Raw genomic sequence first — 9,259 nt, forward strand, 5'->3', positions numbered from 1 at the left:
ATTTTAAAACCCAGCTTAGAGTCACTGCATTGAGTACTAAACATCTACAAGGTCTTCATTCCAACACTCATGCAGAGCTACACAAGATTCATGAGAACTTTATCAAACAGGAACAAGTTTGGAAAATTGATAAGAAAAAGTTCTTTCAACCTACCATTGACAGGGTTGCTTATATTGAGAAAACTCAAGAGAAGCAACAAGCTCAGATTGATCAAATTCTGACAAATCAAGCTTCTCAGCAATCGCAACTTACTGAAATCCAGACCTCAGTGGAACTACTTATCTCTCTTTTATTACCTGCTGATGCCAAAAAGGGGGAGAAGGTAATTAAGTCCAAATGCAAAACCAACAAGTCACTGCAAGGAAAGGATGATGGGAAAGATGACCAAGGAAACTCTGGAATGGGTAGTGGTCATAGTCAAGGTAGAAGGTTTACATCAAGACAAGCTAGTCACAGAACAAGTTCTGATACTGGGAAAAGAATAAGTTCTGCTGCTGGTAAAAGGATAAGTTCTGATGAACTTCTAGATCTTGATGAGGAAATGTCAAGACAGTTATTTCTTCAAGAAAATCCAGGGATGGACTTGGAAAGTTTAAAGGAAGAAGAAGCCAGACTTAAATCAGAGAAAGTCATATCTAAATTCGAATCTTCTGGTAAAAAGTTACTTCCAAAACCTAAAGGCATTGTGATCAAAGAAAGGATACATACTGAAGAAACTTTGGCTAGATCACAACCACAGATAGATCCAAGATCCAAGGGTAAAGAAAAGGTTGGTGAACCTATCAAGCCTTATATACCTCCTGAGGAAGAAGAAATTACTGATGGAAAAGATGATCTTGCTCTGACTTCAAGAAAAGTTCTTAAAACAACCTCTGACATGGCTCAAGTTGTTCAGAGTCAAGAAATTGTAAGTTCTGATATTCAGAAGAAGCAAGTAACCTCTGACAGTGCTCAAGTTAACTTGATATCAGAAAATAAATCTAAAACACTCCTACCAGGATTCACTAAAGCAAAACAGACTCAATCTTTGAAGACTACTCCAAGTGGTTTTGAAGCAAGAGTAGTTACTGGAAAGGAAGCTAGAGATAAAACTGGATTGGGAAGTGCTGATGAAAGAAGAGTACACAACACTACCGATGATCCAACTTCCTTGAGTGAACCAGGTATTGGAGCAACTCCTGAAAGATTGAATCAATTGGAATCTGTACAGATGGTTTACCATACCTACTTGAAAGAATACATCATGTTGTATTTCATGACAGATGGTAGGGTTTATCATATAAGACAAAATGCCATTCCATTGAAGTATTTTGAAGAATTGGAGCATGTACTTTTCTTACTTTAAGTGGATAACAGAATAACAGAGACTGCTGCAAACTACTTAAAAGAACAGATTCAGAGACAGAAAAGGCTTTATTCTGTTAAGTTTGACAGCATATATGTTCCAAAGTACAGAAATCACAACGGTGATATTGTTGATATGAAGCCTAATACTGCACAGATCAGAACATATCTTGGTATTAAGGGGCTTGAATTCAATCTAGAGTCTAACAAAGCTTATGTCATAAGACTAGATCGGGAGTTGAGAAAAGCAAAGATTAATGATCTCAGAGCTGCAATATTTCAAACTGGTGAAGATACTGCAGAGCTTAAAGATGTCAAACGGAGAATGATTGATGAACTCAGATATGCTGAGAAATGTTTGTTGAAGAATTATCTCAGAACAACTCCTGACATCAGAGAGATCAGAAAATGATGAAGCCAAGTCAAAGATCTACAACTACTTAAATTCTGATGTGTATACAGACTAAAGTTGTTATCAGAAGTTGAATTGGTAAAAGCTTTAAGGACTGTAAGTTGTAGTTATCTTGTCTATTTCTCATGTATTTGTACTTAATGTTTTTGACATCATCAAATATCTGTTAAACTTGTATATTTTGCTAATTTACAAGTTGGGGGAGATTGTTAGATATATTTGATAATGTCATGGCTAATATGTTTTATGTTTAGATTTCAGATCTTATTTGAACAGAACAAATCAGTACTTAACTGATCAGTACTTATACTGGAAGTCAGAACTTAAGGGATATCAGTACTTATGTTATCAGGAGATAGATATCAGAACTTAAGTGCTGAAGGACGATCAGATAAGGACAGTAGCTGATTAAAGTTAAGAAGATCAAGATAAACATAAGAAGAGATATGCATGAAGAAGGAATTCCGTGAAGAATGGAATACTTGAAATAGAAGATATCTGATTGATATATTTTAGGAAGCAGAATTATATTCCATATCAATTAGCGATTATCTTGTAACTGTGTAGTATATAAACACAGACATAGGGTTTACACTATAAGTGTTATCATTATCGAGAATATTATTTACTATAACCCTAGCAGCTCTCGTGATATTTTGTTCATCACTGAGAGATAACAGTTCCAGATTGTAACAGAGTTTATTGTTTCAATAAAGTTTGTTTTCTGTTACATAAGTTCTTGAAGTTTGATTTGATTGTAATAAACACTGTATTCACCCCCTCTACAGTGAAAGTGTGACCTAACAGGATGTGTTTCTGTGGACCATAGTTTAAGTTTAACTTTTACGAGATTAGCGGCGTAGATGTATAGGATTTTTGTGAATATGGGGACAAATTTTTTTTAAGGAGTGTAGTATGTAATATCTCGTAATTTTTAAAATAATAACAATAGGATATTGAAAAAAAAAGATTAAAAATTGATTAAGATTAGGATTTAAAATTTGAATTAGACCAATGAGCCTAAAATTTGGATCAGTTTCTAATATGGATAACTTTTAGGTTAAGAAATATGGTTTTGTACCGTTATAAATACACCATATTTGTATTCCTCGGTTTTATTCATAAAATTTGTATTCCTCGGTTTTATTCATAAAATTCGTAGGGCTCCTCTCGGCAAAAATCATAAATCTTGTAAAATTCATAGAAAATTCATCGTAAGTCTGAATTCGTTGATTCTAGAATTTTAGGAAAGGTCTTTTCGTTCTCTACAACTTTCATGTTTCGTGTTTTTCAAGAAAGCATCATTTAAAGAGTCAAAAAGAGTAAATTCAGATCTGGTCAGATTTTAAGGTAAGTTTTCGATCGATCTTGCTAGATTTTCAAAATTGTGTGATACGTGTATATTTGATTATCAAAACTTGGGCTAAGTGATTTTATATTTGAGAGTATTTTGTCTTAAGTTATATGTATTGTTGTGTATGTGCGGTGTCTAAACGATAATTTTGGATCTTTGATTTGTGTCATGGTTTGTAAAAATATCGAATAAGAACTTAGGACCGTAGTAACCGGATTGTAGTGACAGTTTTCAGAAAATTTAGGACCGTTATCACCGGGTTATAGTGGTCGTGGCATGGATTATTGAATTTTAATAATTGTTATTTATGTGGTATATGTATTGTGTGTATCGAATAAGAATAAGAATATGTATCGAAAGTGTTTGTTTCGTATATCGTATCGGATAGATTATCATATTTTGTTATATGTGTACATGTTACTTGGCCAACTAGTTGGATCGATTGGTTTCTTGTTGGGTTGTATAGCTCATTACTTGCAATTTCAGGTTTCGTCTATGAGTTCGAGTTGGATACCATTGGAGTTTTGAGGACCTTAGGTTTGGAGTAGATTGATTTTGGACTTCTGTTTGCTGCGCTTTTTTAATATTAACCTTTGTAATAGAATTTTGGTTTGATAATTGTATTTTGTATTAGTTATGATTTAGAATTAATAGTCCGGAAGTGCGGGTTGTTACAGTATGGTATCAAAGCCGACTCTCGAAAGCTTGATGCGTCAAGTTGCCGGAGGTGGGGACACGAAGGCTGATGGTATTATCCCAAAACGGCATGAGGTCTGGAGGTGGGGACACGAAACCAGCTAGTATTATCCCACAATGGTTAGAGAGGTACGATCTTCGACCTATGGGCTGTCTGTTTCGAACCTGACGAGTGTGTCAGGAGTTTAAGTGGGGAAGTTTGTAACACCCCAGTCCCATATCGAGGAGATTTGGGACTTCTGTTTAGTTTATAAGATAAAGTACTACTACTATGTGCACCAACAAATCATGATCTTTTGGGGGCCTGTGGTGGGGTTGTCGTAACCCAAGTTGGTTGCAATCGGGACAATATGCTTTAGCTTATTTCGGACTCGTAATCGGGACTTGACTCGATTTTTGAAAAAGATTTGGGATTTGACCCGGGTTGTCACAAATGTAGAGGGGGGTGAATACAGTATTAACAATCAATTTTAAATTAAAACTCGATAATAAATAACAATTTTGTATTGATATATAAAAACTGATTACAATACTTTCTCAAAAGATGAACATATATCCTTGAGAGCTGCTAGGTTACTTAGAATAATAGAACAATAATTGACACCTATAATGTTAACCTAATCTATGCTTATATATTGCACAGTTACACAGTGAATCTAGTTGATATGATATACATAAATAAGGAATCCTAATACATATCCGACTATTGATTTCTACAAATAAGTAAAGTCGTTCACCGACATATCTTCTGCAAATCAAATCTTCTAGATAAAATCAATTACTTCGTGGAATGTAGCTTTGACATATACTAATAGATAAATGCCGATAATAAAATCTGATCTATCAAATACTGATAAACTCTGATATCTCCAGTAGTAAACTCTGATGGCAAACTCTAATAGTAAACTCTGATATCATCAATTTACATTTAACAATCTCCCCCAACTTGTGTATTATCAAAATATGTACAAGTTCTTATTTGGTGATGTCAAAACCTATCTAAATGCAGAAATACTAATAAATATACAATCTTACAGTCAGTGCATCATACTTTATTCTTCAGTCTTGAATTTTCGCAAATCATGTAGCTTTATCAAAGAATCGTCTGATTATATCCTCTTCTGCTATATTCAAATACATTTCTAGTCTTTGCTTGACATCCTTGAGCTCTTGACAAGATTCATCAGCTTTTACTGGAATATCTTCAACTTGAGCTTTCTCAGTGGTTGAATTGTCAGACTCAGTATTTTAGGTTTCCAGATCAAGTTTTGAAGGTTCACCAACCTTTTCTTTCCCCTTATACCGCCTGTCATCATTAAGAATAGCTTGAGACCTTTGAACATGTCTTTCAACATCAGTAGATTGACTAACATCCTTGATTACAATTTTTCCTCTTGGCTTTTCCATTTATGGAAAATCATCAAATATTGGAACATCATTAGTATTTGCAGCATCAGGTATTAGCAATTTAAAATTTTCTTCTAGTTGTCTGATCTGTTCAACAATGACATCTGGACATTCTCTTTCAAAAACTCTTCTAGCCACTTCAACATCAAATGCTTAAAGCTTTGGATCTCTATAGTGTAAAGTTATCTTTCTTCCTTTATATTTCAAAGTCTGTAAGAACTGACTAGCTTCAGTGCCTGCTTCTATTTCCATACCAGTCTGGTCTTCATCGACATTTGTGACTGTCAGAGTTTGTCTTTTAAGTAGTTGTAGTCAATGTTGTAGTCAATTCTTCTGTAAGCACGGTCTTAGAAACTTACTGTTTTCCTCTTCCATCACTTTTATCACCTCTACCTCCACCTTTTCTAGATTGGCTAGTGTTTTTAGAAACACCACTAGATCCAATTAGATCTCCACCTTCACTCCAGGGTGTTTTGCCTCCCTTATTCCCTCCATCAGGATGATCATCCATGTCATCAGTATTTGACTTAGCTACTTGCATTTAGATTTTGATATAATCTCCCTTTTTTTGGCACCATCAGCAAGAAAGGTAGAAACTATCAGCTTTAGGGACTCCTGAACCTCATCCAATTGCCCATATATCTTAGTTTGAGTTGATCTCAATTTGCCTCAATTTTGTCCTCTGGCAATTAGAGGTTTTAACTACTTCTGTAGTTCATACTCACCCTTAGCCTTGACCTCGTGAAAATAGTCTTTATGTTAGAAAAAATTGATGATATCAGTATTTAAACTATCAGAGTTTATTGATCATCATTTGATATAAGAGTTTGACAGATGTCACATCATCACTATTTAAGGGGGAATTCTAGAGATTCTAGAGGAAAGAGAGAAAGTATTGAGGAATAAAGTGGTAAAGCTAGTAAGAGTATTATGGAGAAACCCAAAGGTTGAAGAGTCGACCTGGGAATTGGAAAGTGATATGAGAGAAAAGTACCCTCATTTGTTTTCTTAGGAGATTCTGAGGACAGAATCCTTTTAAGGGGGAAGGATGTAATATCCGGGATATATTGTGTAAGTATTTTTGCTAATAAATAATTAATATATGTGTTCAGTATATGTTCTGTAAATTAATTATTAAGTGTTAAATATGTTTGGATATTTAAAAATATTATTAATTGAGTATTTTAATTTTTATATGTCCAAAATAAAATATAGATAATTGTCATATCTTCCTAATTATTTTTATATTGATTTATGAATTTACAAGGATCATATAAAATTTATAAAATCTTTTTCCGGGTATTTAAAATATATTTTATAAAAACGGGAACCAACTGACGTCATCCGTTATTACGTTTTTGGAACACGAAACTCTTCCGGGAACTCCTTCCTAACCCAATTATAATATTCCGAGCATATTCCGTGTTTCGACATTTTCGATCCGGCGTACGGTTTGTCCTGCACGGGTCCCGGCGCAACATTTTCGATACAATATTCATTTCGATCAATAAAACTCGTATTTTCGATAAACGAGAGTTTTTTTATTAAACTATCCCAATTATCACCTCGTAGTACGTGTAACCAAGCGCTGAGACCAAGACCGCAGTACAAATTGTACTGATTTGGATAATTGTCCCGAAAACCGATACCGTTTGGATCAGTTTTTACAAATAAATGTACCGTTTTATATCCAGAATGATCCAACGAGATACTAATTTTCCGTAAATATAAATAGCCTTTTACCGTATTTTATTTCGTATCAAAATCATTTGCAGTCAGTAATTATATAATTTTCCAGAGAAAAACCATAAATTCATAAAACCTTCTGAGAATCAAACTACAATTTCAAGGTGTTATTGAAATCAGTTGGAAAAGTTGGAGTAACCAAATCGAAGGTCTCAAGGAGTACTACCAGATTCTGTGTTCCATATCACTGCAGAAATCAAGGTTTATTTTCTGAAAATTTATTTATTTTCGAATTATTTTTATTAAAAATATGAATTTTTGTTTGAATGATTGTTTGTATGATTTGATGATTGCATGTTGTAGAGCTTGTTTTCCTGATGATTTTCATATGTCATACGTCTGATTTGGAGTTCAATAACATGCTCAAAAGTGGGTTTAATTCTCGAATTTCAAAATTAGGGTTTATAACTCGTATGAATGTTTTCAACTGAAATTTGGGGCTTTTTGATTTAGGGGTTATTAGCTGTTAATTTATAGTGGATTATATTCCTTATAAAATTTGCAATCGATTGGTATATAGCTCGTTAACAGAGGATTAGTGAATCGAAGGGAGTTGTGTTTTGAAGATATCCGATGTTCGCCGGAAACCGACAATGTTCTTGGTCATTTTCCGGTCAGAATAGGGATGATTGATGTGTTTTGATTGCATGAATAAGTTCCTGGTGATGTGTAGATCGTATCTGGAGGTGTTGGTGGGGTGAGGACGCCGGGATCGTCTTCTCCGTCAAGACGGAACTTTTCCGACGACCCCCCTGTAAAATTACAGTTTAGTACCTTATCTTTTGGGGAAGAAACAGTTAGGTCCCTGAGGTTTCCAGAACTTGCAAATTTTGGATTCCTGTTTTAAAAATATTAAAAAATCATATTTCCTATTTATTTTTATTATAAAAAATCAATTTTAATTTCTGAAAATTCCAAAAATTATTATTTTAATTCCAAAAATTATATTTAATTCAAAAATAAATCTGAATTAATTAGTTAATTAATTTTAGTTAATTTTTAATTGATTAATTAGTCAATTAATTCGAAAATTAATTGATTAATTGATTTAATTAATTATTAATTGATTTTAGTTATTTATTTAATTAGATTTAATTATTTAAAAATGATTTAAAAATTCCAAAAAATAGTTTCGAGCTTTAAAATATCATTTTAAATTGTTTTCAAGGCTCGATAATTATTATAAAATTATTTTGAAGCCAGAATTGGCCAACCGAACCCTGTTTACTACTTCGAAATTGATTCAACGATCTGTTTTAATTCCGAAAAATGTTTTAAAAATCATTTTAAATATCCAAAAGCTTGTTTATGACCCGAGACTTCTTTATAAACGTTATATCATTGATTATGTGATGTGTTATGTGCTATATGTGACATGATTGTTAACTGTCGGTCTATGTATTCGATGTTACTTGTTTATTGCGTAACTTTCAATTCGTTAATCGGATTTGGGTGAAACGAAAGGTAAATATAAGTATGTGTCGAATAGAATTATGCGAGTTGAATATTTATAGATGCTTATGATATGTGAGCAGAAGAGGCAAGGCGTAGGAAAGGAAAACAGGTAGTCGAAGAGTAAGACAGTGGTGATTGAAAGCGAGTGCAGTATAGTAAGCTAGTACCAGACAAGTGTTCTGAACTTTCTCGAGATATTGTAGTGATTGATAGTCCTGTTTTATATTGCAAGTGCTTTGAAACACTGAACCCTAAACCCTGGTTCCAGTTATTGATCTTGAGCCGTAAACCTTATTCTTTCTAAACCATTGATTGTTGTGCGCCCAAATACGATACTGCTCCACAAATACATACAAACTAAATATCAAACACTGAACCAGATTGCTTACACACTCAAACCATTGTATCCTATACTTTGAAAGGCCAAATCCTTGAAACATTATTTCATTTGCTATCCAATTCTTTCATTACCTAGCATCCATGCTTTGAAACTGCCATATTGATCCCTATGCAGATCGAAACCATTTTCATTATTGAACGTCCAATGTTGTTAATGATGTTGTTTATTGTTTATTACTGCTTATTCTGTTATTATGTTAGAATTGGATTGTTTTTATAAAATTGTGGACCAGATTCGTGGTCAGACCATATAATGGTCAAGTTAGGCCAATGTGTGCCTTGGATCCAGTAGTTAGAGCAGTGCTGTGTGCTTTGCTCGGGGTTAGTGCGTGACTGATCAGCAGCCTAACCTTGGTTTTTAAAATGAAAGTATAATATCCAATTCTAAATCATAATTCATTGTTCACTTGATATCGTAACCATTTCCACCTGATGATCATTATTC

Source organism: Apium graveolens, chromosome 2 (assembly GCF_009905375.1).
Source record: "Apium graveolens cultivar Ventura chromosome 2, ASM990537v1, whole genome shotgun sequence".
NCBI classification, from domain to species: Eukaryota; Viridiplantae; Streptophyta; class Magnoliopsida; order Apiales; family Apiaceae; genus Apium; species Apium graveolens.